The 15,652-nt window shown below is 41.2% G+C and overlaps 1 pseudogene; it reads right to left on the bottom strand.

The window, feature by feature from the left end:
* Positions 1–9,891: 9,891 nt before the first annotated feature.
* Positions 9,892–14,707, bottom strand: LOC123045703 (translation initiation factor IF-2-like; annotated as a pseudogene).
* Positions 14,708–15,652: the final 945 nt, after the last annotated feature.

Genomic DNA, 15,652 nt, shown 5'->3' with positions numbered 1-15,652 from the left:
TTTATAAACTTGGTCAAAGTTTCAAACGTTTGACTTAATATAGGCACTACATTATCGAACGGAGGGAGTGGCTCTTTCTCTCTCTCTACTATCTCTCACGGGCCTCCCTCTCACCCGAACTCTCTATACCGAGGGATTATACGGTCATTGTGTTAGCGTATAGCTCCGTATATTGTTTAGTTGACCAGTCAACTAGTCCACATGCTGCCTTCTCAGCTCATGTTCTCTATCTTCGTGTGCTGGCCCATGTGGCAGTGGGTGAAAATAAGTAAACCAGAGGCCCATCTGACACGCAGTGAAGTAAGCAAAGTTGAAACCACTCGCGGTACCACTCCGCATGCTAGTAAATTGAGGGCACACTTCTTCCGCTTGAAGGACGCACTCACACACACTTCACTAGTGCACGGCGGCATGCACACAAGAGCGCACTCGCGCACACCCAACACAAAATACACATGAGCACACGTGTACACTAGCGTCGCCTCCGGCCGAGATGGACGGCGAGGCAACCAACAAGCGGAGGCGGCTCGAGCCAAAACCGCATCCGATGAGCCTGGACTTCATCAGCAGCCTCCCCGACAACATGCTGCTTGTCATCATCGGCCTCCTCCCCACCAAATCTGTCATGCGGACCACCATGCTCTCCCGGTGGTGGCGCCCCCTCTGCTACCGCATCCCCCTCAACCTCACCGTCGACAGCTGCCTCCATGACGGGGATTGCAAACGCATGGCCGCAGTATCCAAGATCCTTTTATCGCACCCCGGGCCAGCCAGACGCCTTGACATCCGCATGTTCAGTACCAACTGCAAGGTCCAAGCCAAGTTCGACGAGTGGTTCTTATCCCCCGCCCTAGATCAGCTCGAGGAGCTCAAGTTTGAAGCTAGACAATGTCGCTCTCTGCCGCCGTCCGCGCTCCGCCTCACGCCAACGCTGCGTCGCACCAGCTTCAACTCCTGCTATTTTCCCCAGATTAATGCCGCGCCCGCTCTTCTTCTCCCTCAACTCAAGCAGCTCGACCTCTTCGACGTTGGCATATCAAAGAAGGCTATGGAGCACCTGCTCCGCAGTTGTACTATGCTTGAGTACCTTTTTCTTTGGCAGATCCACGGGTTCATTAGCCTCCACATCACCTCGATGAATCTCCGATGGATTTATGTGTCTTGCTGGCCCCGCAACAAGACATCAATTGGGAAGAGATCATGCCAGCTCTTCCACGTTATGGTCATTGCGAATGTGCCTTTCCTTAAGAGATTGCTAGTATGTCTCCAAAGTATCTATAATTTTTTATTGTTCCATGCTATTATATTATCCGTTTTGGATGTTTAATGGGCTTTAATATGCTCTTTTATATTAATTTTGGGACAAACCTATTAACCGAAGGCCGAGTGCCAGTTTCTGTTTTTGCCTATTTTAGAGTTTTGCGGAAAAGGAATACCAAACAGAGTCCAAACGGAATGAAACCTTCACGATGATCTTTCTTGGATCGAAAGCAAACTAGAAGACTTGGAGATGAAGTCGGAGACGTAACAAGGAGGCCACAAGTCAGGAGGGCGCGCCCAGGGGGATAGGCGCGCCCCCACCCTCGTAGGCCCCTCGTAGCTCCACCGACCTAGTTCTTTCGCCTATATATACTCGTATACCATCAAACCATCAGGGGGAACCACAAAACCAGTTTTCCACCACCCCAACCTTCTGTACCCATGAGATCCCATCTTGGGGCCTTTCCGGCGATCTGCCGGAGGGGGATTCGGTCATGGAGGGCTTCTACATCAACACCATTACCTCTCTGATGAAGCGTGAGTAGTTTACCACAGACCTTCAGGTCCATAGTTATTAGCTAGATGGCTTCTTCTCTCTCTTTGATTCTCAATCCAAAGTTCTCCTCGATGTCCTTGGAGATCTATTTGATGTAATATTATTTTGCGGTGTGTTTGCCGAGATCTGATGAATTGTGTATTTATGATCAAGACTATCTATGAATATTATTTGGTTCTTCTCTAAATTCTTATATGCATGATTTGATATCTTTGCAAGTCTCTTCGAATTATCGGTTTAGTTTAGCCTACTAGATTGATCTTTCTTGCCATGGGAGAATTGCTTAGCTTTGGGTTCAATCTTGCGGTGTCCTTTCCCAGTGACAGTAGGGCAGCAAGGCACGAATTGTATTGTTGCCATCGAGGATAAAAAGATGGGGTTTTCATCATATTGCTTGAGTTAATTCCTCTACATCATGTCATCTTGCTTAATGCGTTACTCCGTTCTTATGAACTTAATACTCTAGATGCATGCTGGATAGTGGTCGATGTGTGGATTAATAGTAGTAATGCAGGCACGAGTCGGTCTACTTGACACGGACGTGATGCCTATGTTCATGATCATTGCCTTAGATATCATCATAACTATGCGATTTTCTATCAATTGTTCGGCGGTAATTTGTTCGCCCACCATAATACATGCTATCTCGAGAGAAGCCACTAGTGAAACCTATGGCCCTCGAGTCTCTTTTCCATTATATTAAGTCTCTTTCCATATTATTGAATCTCATTTACATCTTGCTAGTTTCCAATCTATAAACCAAAAGTACCAAAAATATTTACTTTACCCTTTATCTATCTATATCAGATTTCAGATTTCACTTTTGCGAGTGACCGTGAAGGGATTGACAACCCCTTTATCGCATTGGTTGCAAGTTTTTGATTGTTTGTGTAGGTATTCGATGACTTGTGCGTCATCTCCTATTGGATTGATACCTTGGTTCTCAAAACTGAGGGAAATACTTATGCTACTTTGCTACATCACCCTTTCCTCTTTAAGGGAACCAACACAAGCTCAAGAGGTAGCAAGAAGGATTTCTGGCGCCGTTGCTGGGGAGATCTTCGTCAAGTCAAGCCATACCAAGTACCCATCATAAACTCTTCTCCCTTGCATTACATTATTCGCCATTCCCCTCTTGTTTTCCTCTCCCCCACTTCTAAAACGATTTTCGAAAACCTTTGCCTTTTCTTCGCCCCTCTTCCATTCGTCTATTTTTGCTTGCTTCTTGTGTGCTTGTGTGTTGGATTGATTGCTTGTCACGATGGCTCAAGATAATACTAAAGTGTGTGACTTTTCCAATACCAACAACAATGATTTTATTAGCACTCTGATTGCTCCTACTACCAATGCTGAATCTTGTGAAATTAATGTCGCTTTGTTGAATCCTGTTATGAAAGATCAATTTTCTGGCCTTCCTAGTGAAGATGTCGCATCCCATCTAAACAACTTTGTTGATTTGTGTGCTTTGCAAAAGAAGAAAGATGTGGATATTGATATTTTTAAATTGAAGCTATTTCCGTTTTCGCTTAGGGATCATGCTAAAACTTGGTTCTCATCTTTGCCTAAAAATAGTATTGATTCATGGAATAAGTGCAAAGATGCTTTTATCTCTAAGTATTTTCCTCCCACTAAGATCATCTCCCTTAGGAACGATATTATGAATTTTAAGCAACTTGATCATGAGCATGTTGCACAAGCTTGGGAGAGGATGAAATTAATGATACATAATTTCTCTACACATTGTTTGATTTTGTGGATGATTATACAAAAAATTTATGCCAGATTGAATTTTGCTTCTAGAAATCTTTTAAATTTGGCCGTGGGAGGCACTTTTATGGAAATCACTTTAGGAGAAGCTACTAAGCTCTTTATGGTTTATTGTTCTCAATGGCACACCGAAAGATCCACTAGTAAAAAAGTTCATCCGATTGAAGAAATTAATGTTTTGAGTGGAAAGATGGATGAACTTATGAAATTGTTTGCTAATAAAAGTGTTTCTTCTGATCCTAATGATATCCCTTTGTCCACTTTGATTGAGAATAATAATGAATCTATGGATGTGAATTTTGTTGGTAGGAACAATTTTGGTAACAAAGCGTATAGAGCAAATTTTAATCCTAGGTCGTTTCCTAGTAATTCCTCTAATAATTATGGTAGTTCCTACAACAAATCTTATGTAAATTTTAATAAGATGCCCTCTGATTTTGAGAATAGTGTTAAAGAATTTATGAGTTCGCAAAAGAATTTCAATGCTTTGATTGAAGAAAAATTGCTTAAGATTGATGAGTTGGTTAGGAACGTGGATAGAATTTCTCTTGATGTTGATTCGTTGAAACTTATATCTATTACCCATAAGCATGATATAAATGAGTCTCTCAAAGCCATGAGAATTTCCATTGATGAGTGCAAAGAAAGAACCGCTAAGATGCGTGCTAAAAAAGATTGGTTTGTAAAAGTGTGTTCTTCTAGTTTTCATGATAACAATGATGAAGATCTAAAAGTTGATGTTACTCCTATTAAATCTTTGTTTTACAATATGAATCATGATAAAGATGGGACTGGAGATGAGTCAACTTTAGTTAAAAGGCATCCCAATGATTTGGAGTTTTTAGATCTAGATGCAAAAATTGATAAAAGTGGGACTGAAGAGGTCAAAACTTTAAGTAGTAATGAACCCACTATTTTGGATTTCAAGGAATTTAATTATGATAATTGCTCTTTGATTGATTGTATTTTCTTGTTTCAATCCGTATTAAATTCTCCTCAGTCTTATAATCAAAATAAAGCTTTTACTAAACAAATCATTGATGCTTTGATGCAATCTTTTGAAGAAAAGCTTGAACTAGAAGTTTCTATCCCTAGAAAACTTTATGATGAGTGGGAACCTACTATTAGGATTAAGATTAAAGATTATAAATGCTATGCTTTGTGTGATTTGGGTGCTAGTGTTTCCATGATTCCAAAAACTTTGTGTGATGTGCTAGGTTTCCATGAATATGATGATTGTTCTTTATATTTGCATCTTGCGGATTCCACCATTAAGAAACCTATGGGAAGGATTAATGATATTCTTATTGTTGCAAATAGGAATTATGTGCCCGTAGATTTCATTGTTCTTGATATAGATTGCAATCCTACATGTCCTATTATTCTTGGTAGACCTTTCCTTAGAACGATCGGTGCAATTATTGATATGAAAGAAGGAAACATTAGATTCCAATTTCCGTTAAGGAAGGGCATTGAACACTTTCCTAGGAAGAAAATTAAATTGCCTTATGAATCTATTATGAGATCCACTTATTGATCGCATACCAAAGATGGCAATACCTAGATCTATTCTTGTTTTTATGCCTAGCTAGGGGCGTTAAACGATAGCACTTGTTGGGAGGCAACCCAATTATATTTTTGTTCTTTAATTTTTGCTCCTATTTAGTAATAAATAATTCATCTAGCTTCTGTTTAGATGTGGTTTTATGTTTTATGAGTGTTTGTGCCAAGTAGAACCTTTGGGAAGACTTGGGTGAAGTCTTTGCGATCTTGCTGTAAAAAACAGAAACTTTTGCGCTCACGAGAATAGTTGTCATTTTTTACAGAAGAGTGATTTTAGGTTAATTTCATTTTGAAGAAGATTAATAGACAAGTTACTCATGCCCAACAATTTATATCAGAATTTTTGTAGTTACATAATATTCGAAAGTTACAGATTACCACAGACTATTCTGTTTTTGGAAGATTCTGTTTTTCATGTGTTGTTTGCTTATTTTGATGAATCTATGAGTAGTATCGGGGGGTATGAACCATAGAGAAGTTGTAATACAGTAGGTTTAACACCAATATAAATAAATAATGAGTTCATTACAGTACTTTAAAGTGGTGGTTTATTTTCTTATACTAACGGAGCTCATGAGATTTTCTGTTGAAGTTTTGTGTTGTGAAGTTTTCAAGTTTTGGGTAAAGATTTGATGGATTTTGGAATAAGGAGTGGCAAGAGCCTAAGATTGGGGATGCCCAAGGCACCCCAAGGTAAAATTCAAGGACAACCAAAATCCTAAGCTTGGGGATGCCCCGGAAGGCATCCCCTCTTTCGTCTTCGTCTATCGGTAACTTTACTTGAGGCTATATTTTTATTCACCACATGATATGTGTTTTGCTTGGAGCGTCTTGTATGATTTGAGTCTTTGCTTTTTAGTTTACCACATTCATTCTTGCTGTACACACCTTTTGGGAGAGTCACACATGATTCGTGATTTATTAGAATACTCTATGTGCTTCACTTATACCTTTTTAGCTAGACAATATTGCTCTAGTGCTTCACTTATATCGTCTGCGGTTTTATTTTATAGAAATTTTTAATCTCTCATGCTTCACTTATATTATTTTGAGAGTCTTTTAGAACAACATGGTAATTTTCTTTGGTTATAAAATTAGTCCTAATATGATGGGCATCCAACATGGGTATAATAAAAACTTTCATATAAAGTGCGTTGAATACTATGAGAAGTTTGATTCTTTATGATTGTTTTGAGATATGAAGATGGTAATATTAGAGTCATGCTAGTAGAGTAGTTGTGAATTTGAGAGATACTCGTGTTAAAGTTTGTGATTCCCGTAGCATGCACGTATGGTGAACCGTTATGTGATGAAGTTGGAGCATGATTTATTTATTGATTGTCTTCCTTATGAGTGGCGGTCGGGGACGAGCGATGGACTTTTCCTACCAATCTATCCCCCTAGGAGCATGCACGTAGTACTTTGTTTCGATAACTAATAGATTTTTGCAATAAGTATGTGAGTTCTTTATGACTAATGTTGAGTCCATGGATTATACACACTCTCACCCTTCCACCATTGCTAGCCTCTCTAGTACCGCACAACCTTTGCCGGTACCATACACCCACCATATACCTTTCTCAAAACAGCCACCATACCTACCTATTATGGCATTTCCATAGCCATTCCGAGATAATATTACCATGCAACTTTCCACCGTTCCGTTTATTATGACACGCTCCATCATTGTCATATTGCTTTGCATGATCATGTAGTTGACATCGTATTTGTGGCAAAGGCACCGTTCATAATTTTTCATACATGTCACTCTTGAATCATTGCACATCCCGGTACACCACCGGAGGCATTCACATAGAGTCATATTTTATTCTAAGTATCGAGTTGTAATTCTTGAGTTGTAAGTAAATAAAAGTGTGATGATCTTCATTATTAGTGCATTGTCCCAGTGAGGAAAGGATGATGGAGACTATGATTCCCCCACAAGTCGGGATGAGACTCCGGACGAAAAAAAGAGGCCATAAAAAGGCCCAAATAAAAAAAAGAGAGAAAAAGAGAGAAGGGGCAATGCTACTATCCTTTTTCCACACTTGTGCTTCAAAGTAACACCATGATCTTCATGATAGAGAGTCTCCTATGTTGTCACTTTCATATACTAGTGGAAAATTTTCATTATAGAACTTGGCTTGTATATTCCAATGATGGGCTTCCTCAAAAGTGCCCTAGGTCTTCGTGAGCAAGCAAGTTGATGCACACCCACTTAGTTTATTTTTGAGCTTTCATACACTTATAGCTCTAGTGCATCCATTGCATGGCAATCCCTACTCACTCACATTGACATCTATTGATGGGCATCTCCATAGCCCGTTGATACACCTAGTTGATGTGAGACTATCTTCTCCTTTTTGTCTTCTCCACAACCACCATTCTATTCCACCTATAGTGCTATGTTCATGGCTCACGCTCATGTATTGCGTGAAGATTGAAAAAGTTTGAGCACATCAAAAGTATGAAACAATTGCTTGGCTTGTCATCGGGGTTGTGCATGATTAAATACTTTGTGTGATGAAGATAGAGCATAACCAGACTATATGATTTTGTAGGGATAACTTTCTTTGGCCATGTCATTTTGAGAAGACATGATTGCTTTGTTAGTATGCTTGAAGAATTATTGTTTTTATGTCAATATTAAACTTTTGTCTTGAATCTTTCGGATCTGAACACATGCCACAATAAAGAGAGATTACATTGATTAATATGTTAGGTAGCATTCCACATCAAAAATTCTGTTTTTATCATTTACCTACTCGAGGACAAGCAGGAATTAAGCTTGGGGATGCTTGATACGTCTCCAACGTATCTATAATTTTTGTTTGTTCCATGCTATTATATTATCTTCTTTAGATGTTTAATGGGCTTTAATATGCTCTTTTATACTCCCTCCGTTCCTTGATGTAAGGTGTATAGGTTTTTGAGAAAAAATCCGAAATATAAGGTGTATTGCATTGCACCACTCGTCTAGATAATGTTCTTAGGGATTTGATTACATTTTCTTATATTAGGCAAGCTCCTCTATTTCTCATGTCAATTAGTTAGGTGTAACCTCGCCCAAAACTTGTGAAATTTTCCCTTCATGTGCGTTCTTTAATTTCCGTGCCAAAAACTATACACCCTATATTTAGGAATGGAGGGAGTATTATTTTTGGGACTAACCTATTAACCGAAGGCCCGGTGCTAGTTTCTGTTTTTTTGCCTATCTTAGAGTTTTGCAGAAAAGGAATACCAAATGGAGTCCAAACGGAATGAAACCTTCGCGATGATCTTTCTTGGACCGAAAGCAAACCAGAAGACTTGGAGATGAAGTCGGAAACGTAGTGAGGAGGCAACAAGGCAGGAGGGCGTGCCTAGGGGGTAGGCGCGCCGCCCACCCTCGTGGGCCCCTCGTAGCTCCATCGACCTAGTTTTTTCACCTATATATACTCTTATACCCTAAAAACATCAGGGGGAGCCATGAAACCACTTTTCCACCGCCGCAACCTTCTGTATCCGTGAGATCCCATCTTGGGGCCTTTTCCGGCGATCCGCCGGAGGGGGATTCGATCACGTAGGGCTCCTACATCAACACCATTACCTCTCCGATGAAGTGTGAGTAGTTTACCATATACCTTCCGGTCCATAGTTATTAGCTAGATGGCTTCTTCTCTCTCTTTGATTCTCAATAAAATGTTCTCTCGATGTTCTTGGAGATCTATTCGATGTAATATTCTTTCGCGGTGTGTTTGCCGAGATCCGATGAACTGTGGATTTATGATCAGATTATTTATGAATATTATTTGGTTCTTCTCTGAATTCATATATGCATGATTTGATATCTTTGCAAGTCTCTTCGAATTATCGGTTTAGTTTGGCCTACTAGATTGATCTTTCTTGCCATGGGAGGAGTACTTAGCTTTGGATTCAATCTTGCGGTGTCCTTTCCCAGTGACAGTAGGGGCAGCAAGGCATGTATTGCATTGTTGTCATCGAGGATAAAAAGATGAGGTTTTCATCATATTGCTTGAGTTAATTCCTCTACATCATGTCATCTTGCTTAATGCGTTACTCTGTTCTTGTGAACTTAATACTCTAGATGCATGCTGGATAGCGGTCGATGTGTAGAGTAGTAGTAGTAGATGCAGGCAAGAGTCGGTCTACTTGACACGGACGTGATGTCTATGTTCATGATCATTGCCTTAGATATCATCATAACTATGCGCTTTTCTAAAAATTGTTCGGCAGTAATTTGTTCACCCACCATAATACATGCTATCTTGAGAGAAGCCACTAGTGAAACATATGGTCCCCGGGGTCTCTTTTCCATTATATTAAGTCTCTTTTCCAAATTATTGAATTTCATTTACATCTTGCTAGTTTCCATTTTGCATCATGCTTTTATATCAATATTTATTGCATTATGGACTGTTATTACACGTTATGTCATTATACTTATGGCTATCTATTATATACTTATGACAGAAGTCAAAAAAGCCATCACGTTGATCCACATAGATTAAATTATCACGGTCGTTAATTTTAGATATTGACGGCTGAGATTTAAAAGTTGCAGCGTAACATACAAATATTGTCCCATACAACTAACTTAACATGTCACGTCTAAATAGTCTAAGACATCTTTTTTTATATAAAGATCTCACGTACGACCATTATCACGAGACAAAAGAAGATACGAATCCTCACGTGCACATCCTTCCTAGAGACAAAACAAGATATGAATCCTCGCATGCACCTACTTCCAAATCGGGCACATGCCCAAAAGACTACAACCCAGGGACGGACTCAATCAAAGAAAATCTACATGGATTCTTGATCGAAAGGGAGAAAGAAACTCCACATGGAGTCAGCTCGGAAACAAAATAGAACAACACCCAGCCAGACACACCAAGTACACGCCCAAGAGTCTTAACTGGTCAAACTGGCAAATCTACTACCCGACCAGAGAACCATCAACAAAATCAAGGTCTTCCGATTCATGAAGTCTACCAAATCTGCTACCAGACCAGAGCACCACTAACAAAATCGAAGACTACGGGTTCTGTGACGCCAGACAAACATCTGAAACCGCCAAAACTGCGATGTGACTGCAACTCGACGCCCAATGAAGTCAACATAGACCTTCTGAGCTGCCTCTCACCTGAATCATCAAGGCTCATCACTTGTCAGGATAACAACTGCATAGGTAGCTGACTAACAATTTTCGAATCCTTTTGCAGCCAAAAAACTATGGCGTGCAAGAAGCTTAGTGCTTACCAACAACGGGACAAACTAGAACATTCAAGTGAAAGTACCGATCATATGCAATTCGCTCAATCATGAAACCGATCAGTTCATGAGCCTCGATATGATTTTGATGGACAAAATTGTTTACTCATTAAACATTCAATTACAGACTGCCCCACTAATTTAAACAAAAAATTGCTAATTATATTCTGTATGGTTTGACATGGCCAAACAAATCATCTTACTATCAATATTAAAATCATCATGCTACTATGAGAAGTATCCACTTATACACTATCAACTTTTAAGGTTGTGGAATCCACAAAATATGACCCATTGAGAAATGAATTTGGAGAATCTCTGATTTTACACTCGCCCCCCTCCCCCGCGTCGCCCTCCCCACGGGCGACTCGGGAGGCGACGCAGCCCTCAAGCGCTCCCTCCCCTCCTCCTCCCCCTCCCCCTGCCGCCGCCGGTGCTCCCCGCCGGGCAAAGCCCTGGTGGATCCGGCGGCGGCGGGACTTCGCTCCCAGGCGGCCTCCCCCCTCGAGCGTGGGGCTCGACGAGGCTGACGGAGCTGCGCTTCTCCGAACCTAGGGTTTCGCGACGGCGGCCCCAGATCCAGATGGTGGGCCTCTGGACTGGCGTGGCGAGCACGCGGGCGGCGCGGCGCGACCCTTTGGGGGCGCGGCTGCGGCTGCTTGGCTGTGCCCCGGCGGATCCGGGTGGCGGAGGCTGCGGGCCGGCGCGGCAGCGGCCATGGTCGGCGGCGGCAAGGTGCAGGTGGCTGGTCTCCGCGACGGCGCCACTAGCCCTGCTCGACGCGTCCCGTGCGATGGCTGGCCTTGTCTGGCAGCCATCCAGCAGCTGCTGCACTGCGCTGGCCGGTGCTTCCCTACATCGACAGTGACAATACGTGGTTTCCCTCTCGGTGCTGGTGGTCCTCTCTGGCGATCTGCTTCCCCATCTCCTGTTTGCTCTGCTTCGGCGGTTTTGGGGTTCTGGTCTTGGGCCGGGCGAAATCCCTGCGCGGCGTTGGCCTGCGCTGACAACGGCGACACCTGAGGGTGCCGTTACCTCCATGGAGGCGCTGTCATGGCCCAGACTGGACCCTCTCCTCGGGCACCGGGGGAAACCCTTGGTCCAGTTCCCTGGACAAGGCAGCGACGGCGTCTCAGCGCCGTTCCTTTCTTGAAAGCGCTGCTTGGGTCGCACTTGGAGTCCCCTATGCGTCAGCTGGAGATGGTGGCCTCCCCGGTCTTTCCGGCGAGGTTTGCTGGTAATGCGATGCTGTGATGAGGGCTGCAGCATGGAGCGTGGGCGTCCGGGGCGCAATGTACGCCGGCGCCGGCACGTCCAAGACGATGGCTTCGCTAGTTCTGGCTGGGTCCTGCCATCCACCTGCCGTCTCCTAGGCACATATGGGTGGAAGGTACGTTGGCCCGATCAGCCCTGGAGATGCAGTCTTCTTCGGAGGCGCCTGGCAACGGCTGTGACGCGGCCTTGAGGCTCTGTGTCTAGCTACCTTGCCATTCATGGTTGGAGGCTGGACAAGGCTAGACCTTTCGTTGTTGCGGTCTGTAGTTGGTAGCACCTCCTCACCTGCTTGTCTGGTGAGGACGATGGTGTGTGTGCGTGTGTCCCTCCTCCCGGGAGGTTGTACCTGTACTGCTGTTCTCTTCCTGTTCAATGAAATGAAACGCAAACTCTTTTGCGTTTTCTCGAAAAAAAAGAAATGAATTGATTTTTTTTCTGCGTACAATACAAAGGTAAAGGGGGTGAAATGACCATCATAATGTTTTCCAGATTACTACTCCGAGTTTTCCACCAAGGACACAATACAAAACCAGCAGATAAAGTTAAATAATGCTCAGGTATGCTTATACTCTGTAGTTTTAAATAATCTAATTAATATTTCTAACCATGAAAAAGGACTGATTCTAATAACAGAGAAAGCATAATGCATACTCATTATTGAAAGTTTAATTGGACTTCCACCACTCTGGCTAAGATTTGCATTTTTCAGCTTAACCTCTTTATGGGTGATAACACCAGCGCTAGACTATGGTTGCAAGAAATCTAAAAGATTTGTCATTTATTTAATAGGGTTGTACCTAAAGTAAACCTGTCTCACAGGAATATATACAGATCTAGACATAGATGAAACTCGAGAACTTCCTTACATATGGAACACTATCTTCAAATATTTATCAACAAATGAATCGTGACTCATGTTTATTCATCATTGTAACGTAATAATTTTACTTGACTAACTCCACAAATGTAGGCACTCGGTAGAAGAAAGTTTGCCAAAAATGATGGAGATAGATAGCAACACACAAGGAGCGCTAGAAATATTTTACATAGGAGAACATTACAAGAACTTAGTGCAATGAGGCACGAAAACCACAAGTCAGGTAATGATTCAGACTCCTCTAAGATATGATATCACCACTTTTGGAGGAAAATGAGACTAACATGTACTGATAATTGAGTCATATCAGTTATAATGGAACCATATCTGAATTATTTATGTCTCCCAACTTCTTTGGGTTGCTATCTTTAAAGTTTTTCGGCGACTTTTTTAGGATTTTACTTTTCACGACAAGCTGTAATAGATCTATTACAAAAAAATATGTACATGAACATGTTGTGATAGTCACAAACTAATTACAAAGGAACTGACAAGTATTACTGTGACAATTGTGGTATATATCTAGAAATTATAACACCTCGAAAGCATATTCTACTAATTTCAACAAGAACTTTCATATTATATTTACTCTGCACCAATAACAGTGGTAGCAAAATTGCTGAACTCATTGGACGAAAAATATGAGAAGCATCAAATATTTTACAATATTGAAAGGCAACTAATTTATGTTTACCGGGATAGAGAAAGAATACATCACATGATCAATATAGGGAGGACACTTAGTAGATAAGGTTGAAATACATTCAGACATGCACTTTTGTGAGTTGTGTTCTTGGTAACATCTCTTCCATCCTACAGCTGTTTCAGTTGAAGAGAATAATGAGAAAAGCACCAGTGTTATAGGCATCGCCTACAACACATGCGAAAAATCTATTGCATATCAATTAACACACATGAACCAAATTCAGTGAATACATGTGAACCTTCTTCGTTTGTCTTAACTACACATATCATTGATATAACTTGCTATTATATGGTACAACAAATAGAGAATATACCTTTTATCCAACTAGAGGCGGGAAGCATACCTGTGAAGAACAGTGTCGAGGAAGTAGGAATGATGCAAAGTTGTAGCACGTTACATTGGTGGAAGTTTTTTTTCGAATCACATAGGTGGAACTTGACAGCAGTAGCAACTAGGGAGCCCATGACTCGCCTCCACCTGTGGACTTTCTACGAATGTAAAGAGACCAATCACATGCTAATGCAGATTAATATTTCCTCACACTACTTTCATGTATATACATGTTAAGAAGTGCAGACAAGACAATGAAATAAAAGATATATAAGCGTTATACGTAGTAGATGGATATAACTTTTGCTAGACGAAACTTCGTATAATTGATACGGATGAGTTGAAGAGACAATAATCAAAGTTGGCAGAATGTCAACAGAAAAAGTAATATAAGTTCAATTCATTAAAATAATGCAAGGCACACCAATGAAAAGTTAAATAACTCTATAATTCATATCCTAAATGATCCTTACATGAACAACAAGAAAATATATGAATTCATCGTCTGTATTATAATTTACCAGAACTAGGTAACTCAACCTTACCTCTGAATAAATTTAATAGATCAACTAAGTAAATGAAATTTTAAAGTACGTGTACACTGAGCCCAACAAGATAATGATGCGGAGGAGGATGGGAGAGTAGTAAGACAGTCATATCCATCACTACTCTGCCACATAAGATGAGGAACACTATGAAGAACATGGCCGTCAAACCCGACACCACAATCCTTGGCCCAGTGACATGAACAGGATAGCAGCGCCATTAGGGAAGCTACTAACTACGGATCACTCATATTCTTCAGTGGCCTCCCCGGCGACCGCCTTGCCTCGATGCTAGGGAGCGCCAAATCCGCGGCTGGAACGCGTGCCCCGACCTCGCTCAGATCTGGCCTCCAAGATAATCTCCTTCCCAGCTTTTTTGATGCACGGGCAGGCCACTCGATTTGGTGCAGCCACTCCGGCACTCCCCATCACATGGACGAGCAGGCCAATCGATTTGGTACACCCTCTCCATCTATTTTTCCCTTCTCAAAGATGGTGGAGCAGAGGAATGAGGAAGGGATATGCTTTCTACACATGGGATGGGTAGCACGTTGACCAATGGTCAGCCAGTTGTGACTGACTTATATGGAGTATCTATAGATAGAAGACGCGAAAATCCAAATCTGAGCCCGAGCTCATCTGCACCTGCGCTCACCAAAAAAATCAAAATAAATACTAAAAAAATTCAAAAAATTCCGAAAAAAATTGGGGTGGTGGACAATTTGATGCGTGAGGTGCGCCCTAATTTTCAAAACATTTGGACTTATGTGCAGCTCTCAGCAAAAAAGACAAATCGGAGGTCTGTAAAAATGTGTACTGTTCATATACTGTTTTGGTCTGATTTGTCTTTTTTGCTGAGAGCTGCACATAAGTCCAAATGTTTTGAAAATTGGGGCGCACCTCACGCATCAAATTGTCCACCACCTCAATTTTTTTCGATTTTTTTTGAATTTTTCTGAATCTTTTATGAATTTTTTTTGAACGAGTGCAGATGCACCCGGGCACCGAAACGCCGCACTCTAGAAGACGAGACTTTCGTACTTCCTTTCTTACATAATATATATAGGTCTTTTAGCTACAGAATATACTATGAAAAAAGCTACAGATTTTTTTTACTATAGAAGACGAGACTTTCCTACTTCTTTTCTTACCTAACAGGTCTTTTAGCTATAGAATGTACTCCCTCCGTCTCAAAATAAGTGTCTTAATCTTAGTATAAATTTGTACTAAAGTTAGTACAAAGTAGAGACACTTATTTTAAGACGGAGGAAGTATGAAAAAAGCTACAAACTATATTTCGGTGAGAAATTAGCTACAGAATTTTCTAAAAAAGCTACAGAATTTAGTATTTCCTAATGGATTATGAACATGCTGTGACAACAGGCAAAAAATAAAAAGTCAATATTGTGCATTAAAAAAAATACTTGCCAAACAAAAATAATATACAGAGATAATTTAAACAAAAATAATCAATGAAGCGGAAAAGGTGCTTATAG

The sequence above is a fragment of the Triticum aestivum genome, chromosome 2B (genome assembly GCF_018294505.1).
Source record: "Triticum aestivum cultivar Chinese Spring chromosome 2B, IWGSC CS RefSeq v2.1, whole genome shotgun sequence".
Lineage (NCBI taxonomy): Eukaryota > Viridiplantae > Streptophyta > Magnoliopsida > Poales > Poaceae > Triticum > Triticum aestivum.
This window is presented reverse-complemented; position numbering and strand designations above follow the sequence as displayed.